At 42.4% G+C, this 23454-nt stretch overlaps 1 long non-coding RNA gene across 1 annotated transcript; it reads right to left on the bottom strand.

Moving 5' to 3' along the window:
• Positions 1 to 2891: 2891 nt before the first annotated feature.
• LOC308610606 lies at positions 2892 to 23411 on the bottom strand. The gene is made up of 2 exons (XR_014014589.1): positions 23258 to 23411; positions 2892 to 3059 (listed from the first exon to the last, which is right to left on the bottom strand). It is a non-coding gene; the product is annotated as an uncharacterized lncRNA (long non-coding RNA).
• Positions 23412 to 23454: the final 43 nt, after the last annotated feature.

Raw genomic sequence — 23454 nt, 5'->3', positions numbered from 1 at the left:
GAGATGCCTCGGCACGGTCCCCCAGCTTTGCAATGAGGACGCTCCTTGTGTGGGGGGTGGGTGGCTGGCTGTATGGGAGATGATTCCCCACCTCTGACCAATTTCAGAATTGTTTACCGCTGGAGCAAGTGCCCTGATAGCGTTTTCCTCTGTATAACTGGTGGGTTCAGGTTTTTCTTCTTTTATGGTTCAAGTTAGCTTTTATTCCTCTTTTATGTATTTATAGATATAAGCATGGAAATAATTCATTCCTATAAATACATCTGTGTGAAGGGAAGAACTTTTTTCTCTTTTATTTTTAAATTTTATTTTTTATAATTTTGAAACTTAATTTTATTTACTTTTTTATACAGCAGGTTATTATTAGTTATGTATTTTATGCATATACATGTATACAGGTCAATCTCACTCTCCCAACTCATCCCACCACCACCAGCCCATGGCTTCCCACACTTGGTGTCCATACGTTTGTTCTCTACCTGTGTGTCTCTATTTCTTCCCTGCAAACCAGTTCATCTGTACCATCTTTTATGTTCCACATATATGCATTAATATACAATATTTGTTTTCCTCTTTCTGACTTACTTCCTTCTGTATGACAGTCTCTAGATCCATCGATGTCTCTACAAATGACCCAGTTTCATTCCTTTTTATGGCCGAGTAATATTCCATTTGATATATGTACCCCAATTTTATCCATTCATCTGTCTGTGGGCATTTAGGTTGCTTCCATTACCTGGCTATTGTAAATAGTGCTGCAATGAACATTGTGGTGAATGTGCCTTTTTGATTTATGGTTTTCTCTGGGTATATGCCCAGAAGTGGGATTGCTGGATCAGATGGTAATTCTATTTCTAGTTTTTTTAAGGAAACTCCATAGTGTTCTCCATAGTGACTGTATCAATTTACATTCCCACCAATAGTGGAAGAGGGCTCCTTTTGTCCACACCCTCCCCAGAATTAGTTGTTTGTAGATTTTCTGATGATGCCGATTCTAACAGGTGTGAGGTTATACCTCATTGTAGTTTTGATTTGCATTTCTCTAATAATTAGTGCTGTTGAGCAGCTTTTCATGTGCGTCTTGGCCATCTCTGTGTCTTCTTTAAAGAAACGTCTCTTTAGATCTTCTGCCCATTTTTGTATTGGGCTGTTTGTTTTTTTAATATTAAGCTGCATGAGCTGTTTATATATATTGGAGATTAAACCTTTGTCCATTGATTCGTTTGCAACGATTTTCGCCCCTTCTGAGGGATGCCTTTTTCCATTTCCGTTTTTTAACCAAAAAATAAAGAACGAAAAAGAAGCAGAACACTAATGTGCATAAAATATGCCTTTTGAAACGGTCGTTTTGAAATATGGACGTCCTTTGAATTTTTTGGTCGATATGCGACCCCAGGATTTGCTTCCAGGGCAGGTGTCATTTACAGGCCTGCAATGATTTTGAATATCAAATGACCATTAGCGCTGGGATTAAAGCTGCTGTTGTGTGAAACGGCCACAAGGTGGCAGCAGTTCTCCCTTACCAAATCTGGTTACTAGGGCAGCAGAGCCTCAATGGAAGTCGTGTTCTAGATTGGAATTTAGAATGGAATGTGCCAGGAGAAAGCCCCTCAAGTTTGTCTCCCTACTTCTTGTTTGTGTTTTTAATTTAATTTTTATTTTTTATTACAGCAAGTTTGATTACAGTGTTTGGCTTGTTGGAGGTGTGGAAGATGTGGTTCTTTTACACATATACAGATGTCTGTTTTTCCTGGGATCCTTTTCCCATGTACGTTATCACAGAATGTTGAGTAGTCTTTTGGTATTCCGTAGGTGTTTGGTGATTATATATGTCACCTGGGTTTGTATAAGTCTGTTAACCCCGATATCGTAATGAAACCAATCCTCACACCTTTCCATTGGTGAACCATGTTTGTTTAATGAATCTGTGATTGCCCTTCTCCGTGGAAATATCTGCCCTGGTATCCATTTTTAGGTAACACCTATAAGTGATATGATATGATATGTGTCTTTCACTTTCTGACTTACTACATGTCACGTGATTACCTCTAGACTCATCTACGGTGCTGCAAATGGCATTGTGTCCTTATTTTCCTTGGCTTCTATTCTGCCTTAGCGAGGTCCATTTTCAACAATGTGATTCCCTGAGGGTTGTGGATTAGCTCACCTGGGCAGCCTTACCCTGCCGGCCGGCCCTCCCCAGGTGTGCCTGGTTGAGGTCAATATAAACAGCGCTCCAGGCAGCAATAGCCCCTGAACCTGTGCCTGACTCCATATTCTCTGCCCCGTCAGCAGTCTCGGGGATGAGCTGGTGGGAGGGAATGAGGGGCCACAGCTTTGTTGGCGGCGCAGTGTGAGTGGGGCACTGCTGGCCTTTCTGCAGGAGTTGCCAGGCTGCCACCTGTAAAGAAGAGGATGTGTCACACATACCTTCCGCTGGAATTTCTCTCCGGACAGAGGTGAGGAAGGAAAAAAGCAGTGGGTGCCGGGACAGGAGGGGTATCACAGGCAGGACAAAGGAAAGCTTCCGGAAGAGTACCCGGGGCCAGGACTACCCTGGCTGGCCTGCAGGCACCAAGTTGGACTGCGAGCTGACGCTAGTGTGGCTCCAAGGCCCTTCCTCTAGGCTTTCAAGCCCTTGTACATATTCAGGTGTTTTACCTGGGAAGGGTGGGAACAGTTCAGCAGCAGCTGGCCTGGGGCTCAGCTCACCTTTATTCAGAGATGCCTCTGCACGGTCTCCCAACTTTGCAATGAGGACGCTCCTTGCGTGGGGGGTGGGTGCTAGCTGGATGGGAGATGATTCCCCACCTCTGACCAATTTCAGAATTCTTTACCGCTGGAGCAAGTGCCCTGATAGGGTTTTCCTCTGTATAACTGGTGGGTTCAGGTTTTTTTTCGTTTATGGTTCAAGTTAGATTTTATTCCTCTTTTATGTATTTGTAGATATAAGCATGGAAATAATTCATTCCTATAAATACATGTGTGTGAAGGGAAGAATTTTTTCTGTTTTATTTTTAAATTTTATTTTTTAAAATTTTGAAATTTAATTTTATTTACTTTTTTATACGGCAGGTTATTATCAGTTATGTATTTTATGCATATACATGTATACAGGTCAATCCCAATCTCCCAACTCATCCCACCACCACCACCCTATGCCTTCCCACACTTGGTGTCCATACGTTTGTTCTCTACCTGTGTGTCTCTATTTCTTCCCTGCAAACCAGTTCATCTGTACCATTTTTTAGGTTCCACATATATGCATTAATATACAATATTTGTTTTCCTCTTTCTGACTTACTTCATTCTGTATGACAGTCTCTAGATCCATCGATGTCTCTACAAATGACCCAGTTTCATTCCTTTTTATGGCCGAGTAATATTCCATTTTATATATGTACCCCAATTTTATCCATTCATCTGTCTGTGGGCATTTAGGTTGCTTCCATTACCTGGCTATTGTAAATAGTGCTGCAATGAACATTGTGGTGAATGAGCCTTTTTGATTTATGGTTTTCTCTGGGTATATGCCCAGAAGTGGGATTGCTGGATCAGATGGTAATTCTATTTCTAGTTTTTTTAAGGAAACTCCATAGTGTTCTCCATAGTGACTGTATCAATTTACATTCCCACCAATAGTGGAAGAGGGCTCCTTTTGTCCACACCCTCCCCAGAATTTGTTGTTTGTAGATTTTCTGATGATGCCGATTCTAACAGGTGTGAGGTGATACCTCATTGTAGTTTTGATTTGCATTTCTCTAATAATTAGTGCTGTTGAGCAGCTTTTCATGTGCGTCTTGGCCATCTCTGTGTCTTCTTTAAAGAAACGTCTCTTTAGATCTTCTGCCCATTTTTGTATTGGGTTGTTTGTTTTTTTAATATTAAGCTGCATGAGCTGTTTATATATATTGGAGATTAAACCTCTGTCCATTGATTCGTTTGCAACGATTTTCGCCCCTTCTGAGGGATGCCTTTTTCCATTCCCGTTTTTTTAACCAAAAAAGAAAGAAAGAAAAAGAAGCAGAAAACTAATGTGCATAAAATATGCCTTTTGAAGCGGTCGTTTTGAAATGTGGACTTCCTTTGAAATTTTTGGTCGATATGTGACCCCAGGATTTGTTTTCAGGGCAGGTGTCATTTACAGGTCTGCAATGATTTTGAATATCAACTGACCATTAGCGCTGGGATTAAAGCTGCTGTTGTGTGAAACGGCCACAAGGTGGCAGCAGTTCTCCCTTACCAATTCTGGTTACTAGGGCAACAGAGCCTCAATGGAAGTCGTGTTCTAGATTGGAATTTAGAATGGAATGTGCCAGGAGAAAGCCCCTCAAGTTTGTCTCCCTACTTCTTGTTTGTGTTTTTAATTTAATTTTTATTTTTTATGACAGCAAGTTTGATTACAATGTTTGGCTTGTTGGAGGTGTGGAAGATGTGGTTCTTTTACACATATACAGATGTCTGTTTTTCCTGGGATCCTTTTCCCATGTACGTTATGACAGAATGTTGAGTAGTCTTTTGGTATTCCGTAGGTGTTTGGTGATTATATATGTCACCTGTGTTTGTATAAGTCTGTTAACCCCGATATCGTAATGAAACCAATCCTCACACCTTTCCATTGGTGAACCATAAGTTTGTTTAATGAATCTGTGATTGCCCTTCTCCGTGGAAATATCTGCCCTGGTATCCATTTTTAGGTAACACCTATATGTGATATGATATGATATGTGTCTTTCACTTTCTGACTTACTACATGTCACGTGATTACCTCTAGACTCATCTACGGTGCTGCATATGGCATTGTGTCCATTTTTTCCTTGCCTTCTATTTTGACTTAGCGAGGTCCATTTTCATCAATGTGATTCCCTGCAGGTTGTGGATTAGCTGACGTGGGCAGCCTTATCCTGCCGGCCGGCCCTCCCCAGGTGTGCCTGGTTGAGGTCAATATAAACAGCGCTCCAGGCAGCAATAGCCCCTGAACCTGTGCCTGACTCCATATTCTCTGCCCCGTCAGCAGTCTCGGGGCTGTGCTGGTGGGTGGAGTGAGGGGCCACAGCATTGTGGGTGGCCCGGTGTGAGTGGGGTTCTGCTGACCTTTCTGCAGGAGTTGCCAGGCTGCCTCCTGTAAAGAAGAGGATGTGTCACCCATACCTTCCGCTGGAATTTCTCTCCGGACAGAGGTGAGGAAGGAAAAAAGCAGTGGGGGCCGGGACAGGTGGGGTATCTCAGGCAGGACAATGGAAAGCTTCCGGAAGAGGGCCCGGGGCCAGGACCACCCTGGCTGGCCTGCAGGCACCAAGTTGGCCTGCGTGCTGTCGCTGGTGTGGCTCCACGGCCCTTCCTCTAGTCTTTCAAGCCCTTGTACATATTCAGGTGTTTTACCTGGGAAGGGTGGGAACAGTTCAGCAGCAGCTGGCCTGGGGCTCAGCTCACCTTTATTCAGAGATGCCTCGGCACGGTCCCCCAGCTTTGCAATGAGGACGCTCCTTGTGTGGGGGGTGGGTTGCTGCCTGTATGGGAGATGATTCCCCACCTCTGACCAATTTCAGAATTGTTTACCGCTGGAGCAAGTGCCCTGATAGCGTTTTCCTCTGTATAACTGGTGGGTTCAGGTTTTTCTTCTTTTATGGTTCAAGTTAGCTTTTATTCCTCTTTTATGTATTTATAGATATAAGCATGGAAATAATTCATTCCTATAAATACATCTGTGTGAAGGGAAGAACTTTTTTCTCTTTTATTTTTAAATTTTATTTTTTATAATTTTGAAATTTAATTTTATTTACTTTTTTATACAGCAGGTTATTATTAGTTATGTATTTTATGCATATACATGTATACAGGTCAATCTCAATCTCCCAACTCATCCCACCACCACCACCCCATGGCTTCCCACACTTGGTGTCCATACGTTTGTTCTCTACCTGTGTGTCTCTATTTCTTCCCTGCAAACCAGTTCATCTGTACCATTTTTTAGGTTCCACATATATGCATTAATATACAATATTTGTTTTCCTCTTTCTGACTTACTTCATTCTGTATGACAGTCTCTAGATCCATCGATGTCTCTACAAATGACCCAGTTTCATTCCTTTTTATGGCCGAGTAATATTCCATTTTATATATGTACCCCAATTTTATCCATTCATCTGTCTGTGGGCATTTAGGTTGCTTCCATTACCTGGCTATTGTAAATAGTGCTGCAATGAACATTGTGGTGAATGTGCCTTTTTGATTTATGGTTTTCTCTGGGTATATGCCCAGAAGTGGGATTGCTGGATCAGATGGTAATTCTATTTCTAGTTTTTTTAAGGAAACTCCATAGTGTTCTCCATAGTGACTGTATCAATTTACATTCCCACCAATAGTGGAAGAGGGCTCCTTTTGTCCACACCCTCCCCAGAATTAGTTGTTTGTAGATTTTCTGATGATGCCGATTCTAACAGGTGTGAGGTGATACCTCATTGTAGTTTTGATTTGCATTTCTCTAATAATTAGTGCTGTTGAGCAGCTTTTCATGTGCGTCTTGGCCATCTCTGTGTGTTCTTTAAAGAAACGTCTCTTTAGATCTTCTGCCCATTTTTGTATTGGGTTGTTTGTTTTTTTAATATTAAGCTGCATGAGCTGTTTATATATATTGGAGATTAAACCTCTGTCCATTGATTCGTTTGCAACTATTTTCGCCCCTTCTGAGGGATGCCTTTTTCCCTTCCCGTTTTTTTAACCAAAAAAGAAAGAAAGAAAAAGAAGCAGAAAACTAATGTGCATAAAATATGCCTTTTGAAACGGTCGTTTTGAAATATGGACGTCCTTTGAATTTTTTGGTCGATATGTGACCCCAGGATTTGTTTTCAGGGCAGGTGTCATTTACAGGTCTGCAATGATTTTGAATATCAACTGACCATTAGCGCTGGGATTAAAGCTGCTGTTGTGTGAAACGGCCACAAGGTGCCAGCAGTTCTCCCTTACCAATTCTGGTTACTAGGGCAACAGAGCCTCAATGGAAGTCGTGTTCTAGATTGGAATTTAGAATGGAATGTGCCAGGAGAAAGCCCCTCAAGTTTGTCTCCCTACTTCTTGTTTGTGTTTTTAATTTAATTTTTATTTTTTATGACAGCAAGTTTGATTACAATGTTTGGCTTGTTGGAGGTGTGGAAGATGTGGTTCTTTTACACATATACAGATGTCGGTTTTTCCTGGGATCCTTTTCCCATGTACGTTATGACAGAATGTTGAGTAGTCTTTTGGTATTCCGTAGGTGTTTGGTGATTATATATGTCACCTGTGTTTGTATAAGTCTGTTAACCCCGATATCGTAATGAAACCAATCCTCACACCTTTCCATTGGTGAACCATAAGTTTGTTTAATGAATCTGTGATTGCCCTTCTCCGTGGAAATATCTGCCCTGGTATCCATTTTTAGGTAACACCTATAAGTGATATGATATGATATGTGTCTTTCACTTTCTGACTTACTACATGTCACGTGATACCTCTAGACTCATCTACGGTGCTGCAAATGGCATTGTGTCCTTTTTTTCCTTGCCTTCTATTCTGACTTAGCGAGGTCCATTTTCAACAATGTGATTCCCTGCGGGTTGTGGATTAGCTGACGTGGGCAGCCTTATCCTGCCGGCCGGCCCTCCCCAGGTGTGCCTGGTTGAGGTCAATATAAACAGCGCTCCAGGCAGCAATAGCCCCTGAACCTGTGCCTGACTCCATATTCTCTGCCCCGTCAGCAGTCTCGGGGCTGTGCTGGTGGGTGGGAGTGAGGGGCCACCGCTTTGTTGGTGGCCCGGTGTGAGTGGGGTTCTGCTGACCTTTCTGCAGGAGTTGCCAGGCTGCCTCCTGTAAAGAAGAGGATGTGTCACCCATACCTTCCGCTGGAATTTCTCTCCGGACAGAGGTGAGGAAGGAAAAAAGCAGTGGGGGCCGGGACAGGTGGGGTATCTCAGGCAGGACAATGGAAAGCTTCCGGAAGAGGGCCCGGGGCCAGGACCACCCTGGCTGGCCTGCAGGCACCAAGTTGGCCTGCGTGCTGTCGCTGGTGTGGCTCCACGGCCCTTCCTCTAGTCTTTAAAGCCCTTGTACATATTCAGGTGTTTTACCTGGGAAGGGTGGGAACAGTTCAGCAGCATCTGGCCTGGGGCTCAGCTCACCTTTATTCAGAGATGCCTCGGCACGGTCCCCCAGCTTTGCAATGAGGACGCTCCTTGTGTGGGGGGTGGGTGGCTGGCTGTATGGGAGATGATTCCCCACCTCTGACCAATTTCAGAATTGTTTACCGCTGGAGCAAGTGCCCTGATAGCGTTTTCCTCTGTATAACTGGTGGGTTCAGGTTTTTCTTCTTTTATGGTTCAAGTTAGCTTTTATTCCTCTTTTATGTATTTATAGATATAAGCATGGAAATAATTCATTCCTATAAATACATCTGTGTGATGGGAAGAACTTTTTTCTCTTTTATTTTTAAATTTTATTTTTTATAATTTTGAAACTTAATTTTATTTACTTTTTTATACAGCAGGTTATTATTAGTTATGTATTTTATGCATATACATGTATACAGGTCAATCTCAATCTCCCAACTCATCCCACCAGCACCAGCCCATGACTTCCCACACTTGGTGTCCATACGTTTGTTCTCTACCTGTTTGTCTCTATTTCTTCCCTGCAAACCAGTTCATCTGTACCATCTTTTATGTTCCACATATATGCATTAATATACAATATTTGTTTTCCTCTTTCTGACTTACTTCATTCTGTATGACAGTCTCTAGATCCATCGATGTCTCTACAAAGGACCCAGTTTCATTCCTTTTTATGGCCGAGTAATATTCCATTTTATATATGTACCCCAATTTTATCCATTCATCTGTCTGTGGGCATTTAGGTTGCTTCCATTACCTGGCTATTGTAAATAGTGCTGCAATGAACATTGTGGTGAATGAGCCTTTTTGATTTATGGTTTTCTCTGGGTATATGCCCAGAAGTGGGATTGCTGGATCAGATGGTAATTCTATTTCTAGTTTTTTTAAGGAAACTCCATAGTGTTCTCCATAGTGACTGTATCAATTTACATTCCCACCAATAGTGGAAGAGGGCTCCTTTTGTCCACACCCTCCCCAGAATTTGTTGTTTGTAGATTTTCTGATGATGCCGATTCTAACAGGTGTGAGGTGATACCTCATTGTAGTTTTGATTTGCATTTCTCTAATAATTAGTGCTGTTGAGCAGCTTTTCATGTGCGTCTTGGCCATCTCTGTGTCTTCTTTAAAGAAACGTCTCTTTAGATCTTCTGCCCATTTTTGTATTGGGTTGTTTGTTTTTTTAATATTAAGCTGCATGAGCTGTTTATATATATTGGAGATTAAACCTCTGTCCATTGATTCGTTTGCAACGATTTTCGCCCCTTCTGAGGGATGCCTTTTTCCATTCCCGTTTTTTTAACCAAAAAAGAAAGAAAGAAAAAGAAGCAGAAAACTAATGTGCATAAAATATGCCTTTTGAAGCGGTCGTTTTGAAATGTGGACTTCCTTTGAAATTTTTGGTCGATATGTGACCCCAGGATTTGTTTTCAGGGCAGGTGTCATTTACACGTCTGCAATGATTTTGAATATCAACTGACCATTAGCGCTGGGATTAAAGCTGCTGTTGTGTGAAACGGCCACAAGGTGGCAGCAGTTCTCCCTTACCAATTCTGGTTACTAGGGCAACAGAGCCTCAATGGAAGTCGTGTTCTAGATTGGAATTTAGAATGGAATGTGCCAGGAGAAAGCCCCTCAAGTTTGTCTCCCTACTTCTTGTTTGTGTTTTTAATTTAATTTTTATTTTTTATGACAGCAAGTTTGATTACAATGTTTGGCTTGTTGGAGGTGTGGAAGATGTGGTTCTTTTACACATATACAGATGTCTGTTTTTCCTGGGATACTTTTCCCATGTAGGTTATGACAGAATGTTGAGTAGTCTTTTGGTATTCCGTAGGTGTTTGGTGATTATATATGTCACCTGTGTTTGTATAAGTCTGTTAACCCCGATATCGTAATGAAACCAATCCTCACACCTTTCCATTGGTGAACCATAAGTTTGTTTAATGAATCTGTGATTGCCCTTCTCCGTGGAAATATCTGCCCTGGTATCCATTTTTAGGTAACACCTATAAGTGATATGATATGATATGTGTCTTTCACTTTCTGACTTACTACATGTCACGTGATTACCTCTAGACTCATCTACGGTGCTGCATATGGCATTGTGTCCATTTTTTCCTTGCCTTCTATTTTGACTTAGCGAGGTCCATTTTCATCAATGTGATTCCCTGCAGGTTGTGGATTAGCTGACGTGGGCAGCCTTATCCTGCCGGCCGGCCCTCCCCAGGTGTGCCTGGTTGAGGTCAATATAAACAGCGCTCCAGGCAGCAATAGCCCCTGAACCTGTGCCTGACTCCATATTCTCTGCCCCGTCAGCAGTCTCGGGGCTGTGCTGGTGGGTGGAGTGAGGGGCCACAGCATTGTGGGTGGCCCGGTGTGAGTGGGGTTCTGCTGACCTTTCTGCAGGAGTTGCCAGGCTGCCTCCTGTAAAGAAGAGGATGTGTCACCCATACCTTCCGCTGGAATTTCTCTCCGGACAGAGGTGAGGAAGGAAAAAAGCAGTGGGGGCCGGGACAGGTGGGGTATCTCAGGCAGGACAATGGAAAGCTTCCGGAAGAGGGCCCGGGGCCAGGACCACCCTGGCTGGCCTGCAGGCACCAAGTTGGCCTGCGTGCTGTCGCTGGTGTGGCTCCACGGCCCTTCCTCTAGTCTTTCAAGCCCTTGTACATATTCAGGTGTTTTACCTGGGAAGGGTGGGAACAGTTCAGCAGCAGCTGGCCTGGGGCTCAGCTCACCTTTATTCAGAGATGCCTCGGCACGGTCCCCCAGCTTTGCAATGAGGACGCTCCTTGTGTGGGGGGTGGGTTGCTGCCTGTATGGGAGATGATTCCCCACCTCTGACCAATTTCAGAATTGTTTACCGCTGGAGCAAGTGCCCTGATAGCGTTTTCCTCTGTATAACTGGTGGGTTCAGGTTTTTCTTCTTTTATGGTTCAAGTTAGCTTTTATTCCTCTTTTATGTATTTATAGATATAAGCATGGAAATAATTCATTCCTATAAATACATCTGTGTGAAGGGAAGAACTTTTTTCTCTTTTATTTTTAAATTTTATTTTTTATAATTTTGAAATTTAATTTTATTTACTTTTTTATACAGCAGGTTATTATTAGTTATGTATTTTATGCATATACATGTATACAGGTCAATCTCAATCTCCCAACTCATCCCACCACCACCACCCCATGGCTTCCCACACTTGGTGTCCATACGTTTGTTCTCTACCTGTGTGTCTCTATTTCTTCCCTGCAAACCAGTTCATCTGTACCATTTTTTAGGTTCCACATATATGCATTAATATACAATATTTGTTTTCCTCTTTCTGACTTACTTCATTCTGTATGACAGTCTCTAGATCCATCGATGTCTCTACAAATGACCCAGTTTCATTCCTTTTTATGGCCGAGTAATATTCCATTTTATATATGTACCCCAATTTTATCCATTCATCTGTCTGTGGGCATTTAGGTTGCTTCCATTACCTGGCTATTGTAAATAGTGCTGCAATGAACATTGTGGTGAATGTGCCTTTTTGATTTATGGTTTTCTCTGGGTATATGCCCAGAAGTGGGATTGCTGGATCAGATGGTAATTCTATTTCTAGTTTTTTTAAGGAAACTCCATAGTGTTCTCCATAGTGACTGTATCAATTTACATTCCCACCAATAGTGGAAGAGGGCTCCTTTTGTCCACACCCTCCCCAGAATTAGTTGTTTGTAGATTTTCTGATGATGCCGATTCTAACAGGTGTGAGGTGATACCTCATTGTAGTTTTGATTTGCATTTCTCTAATAATTAGTGCTGTTGAGCAGCTTTTCATGTGCGTCTTGGCCATCTCTGTGTGTTCTTTAAAGAAACGTCTCTTTAGATCTTCTGCCCCATTTTTGTATTGGGTTGTTTGTTTTTTTAATATTAAGCTGCATGAGCTGTTTATATATATTGGAGATTAAACCTCTGTCCATTGATTCGTTTGCAACGATTTTCGCCCCTTCTGAGGGATGCCTTTTTCCATTCCCGTTTTTTTAACCAAAAAAGAAAGAAAGAAAAAGAAGCAGAAAACTAATGTGCATAAAATATGCCTTTTGAAACGGTCGTTTTGAAATATGGACGTCCTTTGAATTTTTTGGTCGATATGTGACCCCAGGATTTGTTTTCAGGGCAGGTGTCATTTACAGGTCTGCAATGATTTTGAATATCAACTGACCATTAGCGCTGGGATTAAAGCTGCTGTTGTGTGAAACGGCCACAAGGTGCCAGCAGTTCTCCCTTACCAATTCTGGTTACTAGGGCAACAGAGCCTCAATGGAAGTCGTGTTCTAGATTGGAATTTAGAATGGAATGTGCCAGGAGAAAGCCCCTCAAGTTTGTCTCCCTACTTCTTGTTTGTGTTTTTAATTTAATTTTTATTTTTTATGACAGCAAGTTTGATTACAATGTTTGGCTTGTTGGAGGTGTGGAAGATGTGGTTCTTTTACACATATACAGATGTCTGTTTTTCCTGGGATCCTTTTCCCATGTACGTTATGACAGAATGTTGAGTAGTCTTTTGGTATTCCGTAGGTGTTTGGTGATTATATATGTCACCTGTGTTTGTATAAGTCTGTTAACCCCGATATCGTAATGAAACCAATCCTCACACCTTTCCATTGGTGAACCATAAGTTTGTTTAATGAATCTGTGATTGCCCTTCTCCGTGGAAATATCTGCCCTGGTATCCATTTTTAGGTAACACCTATAAGTGATATGATATGATATGTGTCTTTCACTTTCTGACTTACTACATGTCACGTGATACCTCTAGACTCATCTACGGTGCTGCAAATGGCATTGTGTCCTTTTTTTCCTTGCCTTCTATTCTGACTTAGCGAGGTCCATTTTCAACAATGTGATTCCCTGCGGGTTGTGGATTAGCTGACGTGGGCAGCCTTATCCTGCCGGCCGGCCCTCCCCAGGTGTGCCTGGTTGAGGTCAATATAAACAGCGCTCCAGGCAGCAATAGCCCCTGAACCTGTGCCTGACTCCATATTCTCTGCCCCGTCAGCAGTCTCGGGGCTGTGCTGGTGGGTGGGAGTGAGGGGCCACCGCTTTGTTGGTGGCCCGGTGTGAGTGGGGTTCTGCTGACCTTTCTGCAGGAGTTGCCAGGCTGCCTCCTGTAAAGAAGAGGATGTGTCACCCATACCTTCCGCTGGAATTTCTCTCCGGACAGAGGTGAGGAAGGAAAAAAGCAGTGGGGGCCGGGACAGGTGGGGTATCTCAGGCAGGACAATGGAAAGCTTCCGGAAGAGGGCCCGGGGCCAGGACCACCCTGGCTGGCCTGCAGGCACCAAGTTGGCCTGCGTGCTGTCGCTGGTGTGGCTCCACGGCCCTTCCTCTAGTCTTTAAAGCCCTTGTACATATTCAGGTGTTTTACCTGGGAAGGGTGGGAACAGTTCAGCAGCATCTGGCCTGGGGCTCAGCTCACCTTTATTCAGAGATGCCTCGGCACGGTCCCCCAGCTTTGCAATGAGGACGCTCCTTGTGTGGGGGGTGGGTGGCTGGCTGTATGGGAGATGATTCCCCACCTCTGACCAATTTCAGAATTGTTTACCGCTGGAGCAAGTGCCCTGATAGCGTTTTCCTCTGTATAACTGGTGGGTTCAGGTTTTTCTTCTTTTATGGTTCAAGTTAGCTTTTATTCCTCTTTTATGTATTTATAGATATAAGCATGGAAATAATTCATTCCTATAAATACATCTGTGTGATGGGAAGAACTTTTTTCTCTTTTATTTTTAAATTTTATTTTTTATAATTTTGAAACTTAATTTTATTTACTTTTTTATACAGCAGGTTATTATTAGTTATGTATTTTATGCATATACATGTATACAGGTCAATCTCAATCTCCCAACTCATCCCACCAGCACCAGCCCATGACTTCCCACACTTGGTGTCCATACGTTTGTTCTCTACCTGTGTGTCTCTATTTCTTCCCTGCAAACCAGTTCATCTGTACCATCGTTTATGTTCCACATATATGCATTAATATACAATATTTGTTTTCCTCTTTCTGACTTACTTCATTCTGTATGACAGTCTCTAGATCCATCGATGTCTCTACAAAGGACCCAGTTTCATTCCTTTTTATGGCCGAGTAATATTCCATTTTATATATGTACCCCAATTTTATCCATTCATCTGTCTGTGGGCATTTAGGTTGCTTCCATTACCTGGCTATTGTAAATAGTGCTGCAATGAACATTGTGGTGAATGTGCCTTTTTGATTTATGGTTTTCTCTGGGTATATGCCCAGAAGTGGGATTGCTGGATCAGATGGTAATTCTATTTCTAGTTTTTTTAAGGAAACTCCATAGTGTTCTCCATAGTGACTGTATCAATTTACATTCCCACCAATAGTGGAAGAGGGCTCCTTTTGTCCACACCCTCCCCAGAATTAGTTGTTTGTAGATTTTCTGATGAAGCCGATTCTAACAGGTGTGAGGTTATACCTCATTGTAGTTTTGATTTGCATTTCTCTAATAATTAGTGCTGTTGAGCAGCTTTTCATGTGCGTCTTGGCCATCTCTGTGTCTTCTTTAAAGAAACGTCTCTTTAGATCTTCTGCCCATTTTTGTATTGGGCTGTTTGTTTTTTTAATATTAAGCTGCATGAGCTGTTTATATATATTGGAGATTAAACTTTTGTCCATTGATTCGTTTGCAACGATTTTCGCCCCTTCTGAGGGATGCCTTTTTCCATTTCCGTTTTTTAACCAAAAAATAAAGAACGAAAAAGAAGCAGAACACTAATGTGCATAAAATATGCCTTTTGAAGCGGTCGTTTTGAAATATGGACGTCCTTTGAATTTTTTGGTCGATATGTGACCCCAGGATTTGTTTTCAGGGCAGGTGTCATTTACAGGTCTGCAATGATTTTGAATATCAACTGACCATTAGCGCTGGGATTAAAGCTGCTGTTGTGTGAAACGGCCACAAGGTGGCAGCAGTTCTCCCTTACCAATTCTGGTTACTAGGGCAACAGAGCCTCAATGGAAGTCGTGTTCTAGATTGGAATTTAGAATGGAATGTGCCAGGAGAAAGCCCCTCAAGTTTGTCTCCCTACTTCTTGTTTGTGTTTTTAATTTAATTTTTATTTTTTATGACAGCAAGTTTGATTACAATGTTTGGCTTGTTGGAGGTGTGGAAGATGTTGTTCTTTTACACATATACAGATGTCTGTTTTTCCTGGGATCCTTTTCCCATGTAGGTTATGACAGAATGTTGAGTAGTCTTTTGGTATTCCGTAGGTGTTTGGTGATTATATATGTCACCTGTGTTTGTATAAGTCTGTTAACCCCGATATCGTAATGAAACCAATCCTCACACCTTTCCATTGGTGAACCATAAGTTTGTGTAATGAATCTGTGATTGCCCTTCTCCGTGGAAATATCTGCCCTGGTATCCATTTTTAGGTAACACCTATAAGTGATATGATATGATATGTGTCTTTCACTTTCTGACTTACTACATGTCACGTGATTACCTCTAGACTCATCTACGGTGCTGCAAATGGCATTGTGTCCTTTTTTTCCTTGCCTTCTATTCTGACTTAGCGAGGTCCATTTTCAACAATGTGATTCCCTGCGGGTTGTGGATTAGCTGACGTGGGCAGCCTTATCCTGCCGGCCGGCCCTCCCCAGGTGTGCCTGGTTGAGGTCTATATAAACAGCGCTCCAGGCAGCAATAGCCCCTGAAGCTGTGCCTGACTCCATATTCTCTGCCCCGTCAGCAGTCTCGGGGCTGTGCTGGTGGGTGGGAGTGAGGGGCCACAGCTTTGTGGGTGGCCCGGTGTGAGTGGGGTTCTGCTGACCTTTTTGCAGGAGTTGCCAGGCTGCCTCCTGTAAAGAAGAGGATGTGTCACCCATACCTTCCGCTGGAATTTCTCTCCGGACAGAGGTGAGGAAGGAAAAAAGCAGTGGGGGCCGGGACAGGTGGGGTATCTCAGGCAGGACAATGGAAAGCTTCCGGAAGAGGGCCCGGGGCCAGGACCACCCTGGCTGGCCTGCAGGCACCAAGTTGGCCTGCGTGTTGTCGCTGGTGTGGCTCCACGGCCCTTCCTCTAGTCTTTCAAGCCCTTGTACATATTCAGGTGTTTTACCTGGGAAGGTTGGGAACAGTTCAGCAGCAGCTGGCCTGGGGCTCAGCTCACCTTTATTCAGAGATGCCTCGGCACGGTCCCCTAGCTTTGCAATGAGGACGCTCCTTGTGTGGGGGGTGGGTCGCTGGCTGTATGGGAGATGATTCCCCACCTCTGACAAATTTCAGAATTGTTTACCGCTGGAGCAAGTGCCCTGATAGCGTTTTCCTCTGTATAACTGGTGGGTTCAGGTTTTTCTTCTTTTATGGTTCAAGTTAGCTTGTATTCCTCTTTTATGTATTTATAGATATAAGCATGGAAATAATTCATTCCTATAAATACATCTGTGTGATGGGAAGAACTTTTTTCTCATTTATTTTTAAATTTTATTTTTTATAATTTTGAAATTTAATTTTATTTACTTTTTTATACAGCAGGTTATTATTAGTTATGTATTTTATGCATATACATGTATACAGGTCAATCTCAATCTCCCAACTCATCCCACCACCACCACCCCATGGCTTCCTACACTTGGTGTCCATACGTTTTTTCTCTACCTGTGTGTCTCTATTTCTTCCCTGCAAACCAGTTCATCTGTACCATTTTTTAGGTTCCACATATATGCATTAATATACAATATTTGTTTTCCTCTTTCTGACTTACTTCATTCTGTATGACAGTCTCTAGATCCATCGATGTCTCTACAAATGACCCAGTTTCATTCCTTTTTATGGCCGAGTAATATTCCATTTTATATATGTACCCCAATTTTATCCATTCATCTGTCTGTGGGCATTTAGGTTGCTTCCATTACCTGGCTATTGTAAATAGTGCTGCAATGAACATTGTGGTGAATGTGCCTTTTTGATTTATGGTTTTCTCTGGGTATATGCCCAGAAGTGGGATTGCTGGATCAGATGGTAATTCTATTTCTAGTTTTTTTAAGGAAACTCCATAGTGTTCTCCATAGTGACTGTATCAATTTACATTCCCACCAATAGTGGAAGAGGGCTCCTTTTGTCCACACCCTCCCCAGAATTTGTTGTTTGTAGATTTTCTGATGATGCCGATTCTAACAGGTGTGAGGTGATACCTCATTGTAGTTTTGATTTGCATTTCTCTAATAATTAGTGCTGTTGAGCAGCTTTTCATGTGCGTCTTGGCCATCTCTGTGTCTTCTTTAAAGAAACGTCTCTTTAGATCTTCTGCCCATTTTTGTATTGGGTTGTTTGTTTTTTTAATATTAAGCTGCATGAGCTGTTTATATATATTGGAGATTAAACCTCTGTCCATTGATTCGTTTGCAACGATTTTCGCCCCTTCTGAGGGATGCCTTTTTCCATTCCCGTTTTTTTAACCAAAAAAGAAAGAAAGAAAAAGAAGCAGAAAACTAATGTGCATAAAATATGCCTTTTGAAGCGGTCGTTTTGAAATATGGACGTCCTTAAGCATGGAAATAATTCATTCCTATAAATACATCTGTGTGAAGGGAAGAACTTTTTTCTGTATTATTTTTAAATTTTATTTTTGAAAATTTTGAAATTTAATTTTATTAATTTTTTTATACAGCAGGTTATTATTAGTTATGTATTTTATGCATATACATGTATGCAGGTCAATCCCAATCTCCCAACTCATCCCACCACCACCACCCCATGGCTTCCCACACTTGGTGTCCATACGTTTGTTCTCTACCTCTGTGTCTCTATTTCTTCCCTGCAAACCAGTTCATCTGTACCATCTTTTAGGTTCCACATATATGCATTAATATACAATATTTGTTTTCCTCTTTCTGACTTACTTCATTCTACATGACAGTCTCTAGATCCATCGATGTCTCTACAAATGACCCAGTTTCATTCCTTTTTATGGCCGAGTAATATTCCATTTTATTTATGTACCCCATCTTTATCCATTCATCTGTCTGTGGGCATTTAGGTTGCTTCCATTACCTGGCTATTGTAAATAGTGCTGCAATGAACATTGTGGTGAATGTGCCTTTTTGATTTATGGTTTTCTCTGGGTATATGCCCAGAAGTTGGATTGCTGGATCAGATGGTAATTATATTTCTAGTTTTTTAAAGGAAACTCCATACTGTTCTCCATAGTGACGGTATCAATTTACATTCCCACCAATAGTGGAAGAGGGCTCCTTTTGTCCACACCCTCCCCAGAATTTGTTGTTTGTAGATTTTCTGATGATGCCGATCCTAACAGGTGTGAGGTGATACCTCATTGTAGTTTTGATTTGCATTTCTCTAATAATTAGTGCTGTTGAGCAGCTTTTCATGTGCGTCTTGGCCATCTCTGTGTCTTCTTTGAAGAAACGTCTCTTCAGAACTTCTGCCCATTTTTGTATTGGGTTGTTTGTTTTTTTAATATTAAGCTGCATGTGCTGTTTATATATATTGGAGATTAAACCTCTGTCCATTGATTCGTTTGCAACGATTTTCTCCCAGTCTGAGGGATGCCTTTTTCCATTCCCGTCTTTTTAACCAAAAAAGAAAGAAAGACAAAGAAGCAGAACACTAATGTGCATAAAATATGCCTTTTGAAACGGTCGTTTTGAAATATGGACGTCCTTTGAATTTTTTGGTCGATATGTGACCCCAGGATTTGCTACCAGGGCAGGTGTCATTTACAGGCCTGCAATGATTTTGAATATCCACTGACCATTAGCGCTGGGATTAAAGCTGCTGTTGTGTGAAACAGCCACAATGTGGCAGCAGTTCTCCCTTACCAAATCTGGTTACTAGGGCAGCAGAGCCTCAATGGAAGTCGTGTTCTAGATTGGAATTTAGAATGGAATGTGCCAGGAGAAAGCCCCTCAAGTTTGTCTCCCTACTTCTGGTTCGTGTTTTTAATATAATTTTTATTTTTTATTACAGCAACTTTGATTACAATGTTTGGCTTGTTGGAGGTGTGGAAGATGTGGTTCTTTTACACATATACAGATGTCTGTTTTTCCTGGGATCCTTTTCCCATGTACGTTATGACAGAATGTTGAGTAGTCTTTTGGTATTCCGTAGGTGTTTGGTGATTATATATGTCACCTGTGTTTGTATAAGTCTGTTAACCCCGATATCGTAATGAAACCAATCCTCACACCTTTCCATTGGTGAACCAGGTTTGTTTAATGAATCTGTGATTGCCCTTCTCCGTGGAAATATCTGCCCTGGTATCCATTTTTAGGTAACACCTATAAGTGATATGATATGATGTGTCTTTCACTTTCTGACTTACTACATGTCACGTGATTACCTCTAGACTCATCTACGGTGCTGCAAATGGCATTGTGTCCTTATTTTCCTTGGCTTCTATTCTGCCTTAGCGAGGTCCATTTTCAACAATGTGATTCCCTGAGGGATGCGGATTAGCTGACCTGGGCAGCCTTACCCTGCCGGCCGGCCCTCCCCAGGTGTGCCTGTTTGAGGTCAATATAAACAGCGCTCCATGCAGCAATAGCCCCTGAAGCTGTGCCTGACTCCATATTCTCTGCCTCGTCAGCAGTCTCGGGGCTGAGCTGGTGGGAGGGAATGAGGGGCCACAGCTTTGTTGGCGGCGCAGTGTGAGTGGGGCACTGCTGGCCTTTCTGCAGGTGTTGCCAGGCTGCCACCTGTAAAGAAGAGGATATGTCACCCATACCTTCCGCTGGAATTTCTCTCCGGACAGAGGTGAGGAAGGAAAAAAGCAGTGGGTGCCGGGACAGGAGGGGTATCACAGGCAGGACAAAGGAAAGCTTCCGGAAGAGTACCCGGGGCCAGGACCACCCTGGCTGGCCTGCAGGCACCAAGTTGGCCTGCGTGCTGTCGCTAGTGTGGCTCCACGGCCCTTCCTCTAGGCTTTCAAGCCCTTGTGCATATTCAGGTGTTTTACCTGCGAAGGGTGGGAACAGTTCAGCAGCAGCTGGCCTGGGGCTCAGCTCACCTTTATTCAGAGATGCCTCGGCACGGTCTCCCAGCTTTGCAATGAGGACGCTCCTTGCGTGGGGGGTGGGTGTCAGCTGGATGGGAGATGATTCCCCACCTGTGACCAATTTCAGAATTGTTTACCGCTGGAGCAAGTGCCCTGATAGTGTTTTCCTCTGTATAACTGGTGGGTTCAGGTTTTTTTTCGTTTATGGTTCAAGTTAGATTTTATTCCTCTTTTATGTATTTGTAGATATAAGCATGGAAATAATTCATTCCTATAAATACATGTGTGTGAAGGGAAGAACTTTTTTCTGTTTTATTTTTAAATATTATTTTTTAAAATTTTGAATTTTAATTTTATTTACTTTTTTATACAGCAGGTTATTATCAGTTATGTATTTTATGCATATACATGTATACAGGTCAATCCCAATCTCCCAACTCATCCCACCACCACCACCCTATGCCTTCCCACACTTGGTGTCCATACGTTTGTTCTCTACCTCTGTGTCTCTATTTCTTCCCTGCAAACCAGTTCATCTGTACCATCTTTTAGGTTCCACATATATGCATTAATATACAATATTTGTTTTCCTCTTTCTGACTTACTTCATTCTATATGACAGTCTCTAGATCCATCGATGTCTCTACAAATGACCCAGTTTCATTCCTTTTTATGGCCGAGTAATATTCCATTTTATATATGTACCCCATCTTTATCCATTCGTCTGTCTGTGGGCATTTAGGTTGCTTCCATTACCTGGCTATTGTAAATAGTGCTGCAATGAACATTGTGGTGAATGTGCCTTTTTGATTTATGGTTTTCTCTGGGTATATGCCCAGAAGTGGGATTGCTGGATCAGATGGTAATTCTATTTCTAGTTTTTTAAAGGAAACTCCATACTGTTCTCCATAGTGACTGTATCAATTTACATTCCCACCAATAGTGGAAGAGGGCTCCTTTTGTCCACACCCTCCCCAGAATTTGTTGTTTGTAGATTTTCTGATGATGCCGATTCTAACAGGTGTGAGGTGATACCTCATTGTAGTTTTGATTTGCATTTCTCTAATAATTAGTGCTGTTGAGCAGCTTTTCATGTGCGTCTTGGCCATCTCTGTGTCTTCTTTAAAGAAACGTCTCTTTAGATCTTCTGCCCATTTTTGTATTGGGTTGTTTGTTTTTTTAATATTAAGCTGCATGAGCTGTTTATATATATTGGAGATTAAACCTCTGTCCATTGATTCGTTTGCAACTATTTTCGCCCCTTCTGAGGGATGCCTTTTTCCATTCCCGTTTTTTTAACCAAAAAAGAAAGAAAGAAAAAGAAGCAGAAAACTAATGTGCATAAAATATGCCTTTTGAAATGGTCGTTTTGAAATATGGACGTCCTTTGAATTTTTTGGTCGATATGTGACCCCAGGATTTGTTTTCAGGGCAGGTGTCATTTACAGGTCTGCAATGATTTTGAATATCAACTGACCATTAGCGCTGGGATTAAAGCTGCTGTTGTGTGAAACGGCCACAAGGTGGCAGCAGTTCTCCCTTAGCAATTCTGGTTACTAGGGCAACAGAGCCTCAATGGAAGTCGTGTTCTAGATTGGAATTTAGAATGGAATGTGCCAGGAGAAAGCCCCTCAAGTTTGTCTCCCTACTTCTTGTTTGTGTTTTTAATTTAATTTTTATTTTTTATGACAGCAAGTTTGATTACAATGTTTGGCTTGTTGGAGGTGTGGAAGATGTGGTTCTTTTACACATATACAGATGTCGGTTTTTCCTGGGATCCTTTTCCCATGTACGTTATGACAGAATGTTGAGTAGTCTTTTGGTATTCCGTAGGTGTTTGGTGATTATATATGTCACCTGTGTTTGTATAAGTCTGTTAACCCCGATATCGTAATGAAACCAATCCTCACACCTTTCCATTGGTGAACCATAAGTTTGTTTAATGAATCTGTGATTGCCCTTCTCCGTGGAAATATCTGCCCTGGTATCCATTTTTAGGTAACACCTATAAGTGATATGATATGATATGTGTCTTTCACTTTCTGACTTACTACATGTCACGTGATTACCTCTAGACTCATCTACGGTGCTGCAAATGGCATTGTGTCCTTTTTTTCCTTGCCTTCTATTCTGACTTAGCGAGGTCCATTTTCAACAATGTGATTCCCTGCGGGATGTGGATTAGCTGACGTGGGCAGCCTTATCCTGCCGGCCGGCCCTCCCCAGGTGTGCCTAGTTGAGGTCAATATAAACAGCGCTCCAGGCAGCAATGGCCCCTGAACCTGTGCGTGACTCCATATTCTCTGCCCCGTCAGCAGTCTCGGGGCTGTGCTGGTGGGAGGGAGAGAGGGGCCACAGCTTTGTTGGTGGCCCAGTGTGAGTGGGGTTCTGCTGACCTTTCTGCAGGAGTTGCCAGGCTGCCTCCTGTAAAGAAGAGGATGTGTCACCCATACCTTCCGCTGGAATTTCTCTCCGGACAGAGGTGAGGAAGGAAAAAAGCAGTGGGGGCCAGGAAAGGTGGGGTATCACAGGCAGGACAATGGAAAGCTTCTGGAAGAGCGCCCGGGGCCAGGACCACCCTGGCTGGCCTGCAGGCACCAAGTTGGCCTGCGTGCTGCCGCTGGTGTGGCTCCACGGCCCTTCCTCTAGTCTTTCAAGCCCTTGTACATATTCAGGTGTTTTACCTGGGAAGGGTGGGAACAGTTCAGCAGCAGCTGGCCTGGGGCTCAGCTCACCTTTATTCAGAGATGCCTCGGCGCGGTCCCCCAGCTTTGCAATGAGGACGCTCCTTGTGTGGGGGGTGGGTTGCTGGCTGTATGGGAGATGATTCCCCACCTGTGACCAATTTCAGAATTGTTTACCACTGGAGCAAGTGCCCTGATAGCGTTTTCTTCTGTATAACTGGTGGGTTCAGGTTTTTCTTCTTTTATGGTTCTAGTTAGCTTTTATTCCTCTTTTATGTATTTATAGATATAAGCATGGAAATAATTCATTCCTATAAATACATCTGTGTGAAGGGAAGAACTTTTTTCTCTTTTATTTTTAAATTTTATTTTTTATAATTTTGAAATTTAATTTTATTTACTTTTTTATACAGCACGTTATTATTAGTTATGTATTTTATGCATATACATGTATACAGGTCAATCTCAATCTCCCAACTCATCCCACCACCACCACCCCATGGCTTCCCACACTTGGTGTCCATATGTTTGTTCTCTACCTCTGTGTCTCTCTTTCTTCCCTGCAAACCAGTTCATCTGTACCATTTTTTAGGTTCCA

Source organism: Mesoplodon bidens, assembly GCF_964165515.1.
Source record: "Mesoplodon bidens genome assembly, contig: HAP1_SCAFFOLD_253, whole genome shotgun sequence".
NCBI classification, from domain to species: domain Eukaryota; kingdom Metazoa; phylum Chordata; class Mammalia; order Artiodactyla; family Ziphiidae; genus Mesoplodon; species Mesoplodon bidens.
The sequence above is the reverse complement of the archived record's forward strand: the minus strand, read 5'-3'. Positions and strand labels throughout refer to the sequence as shown.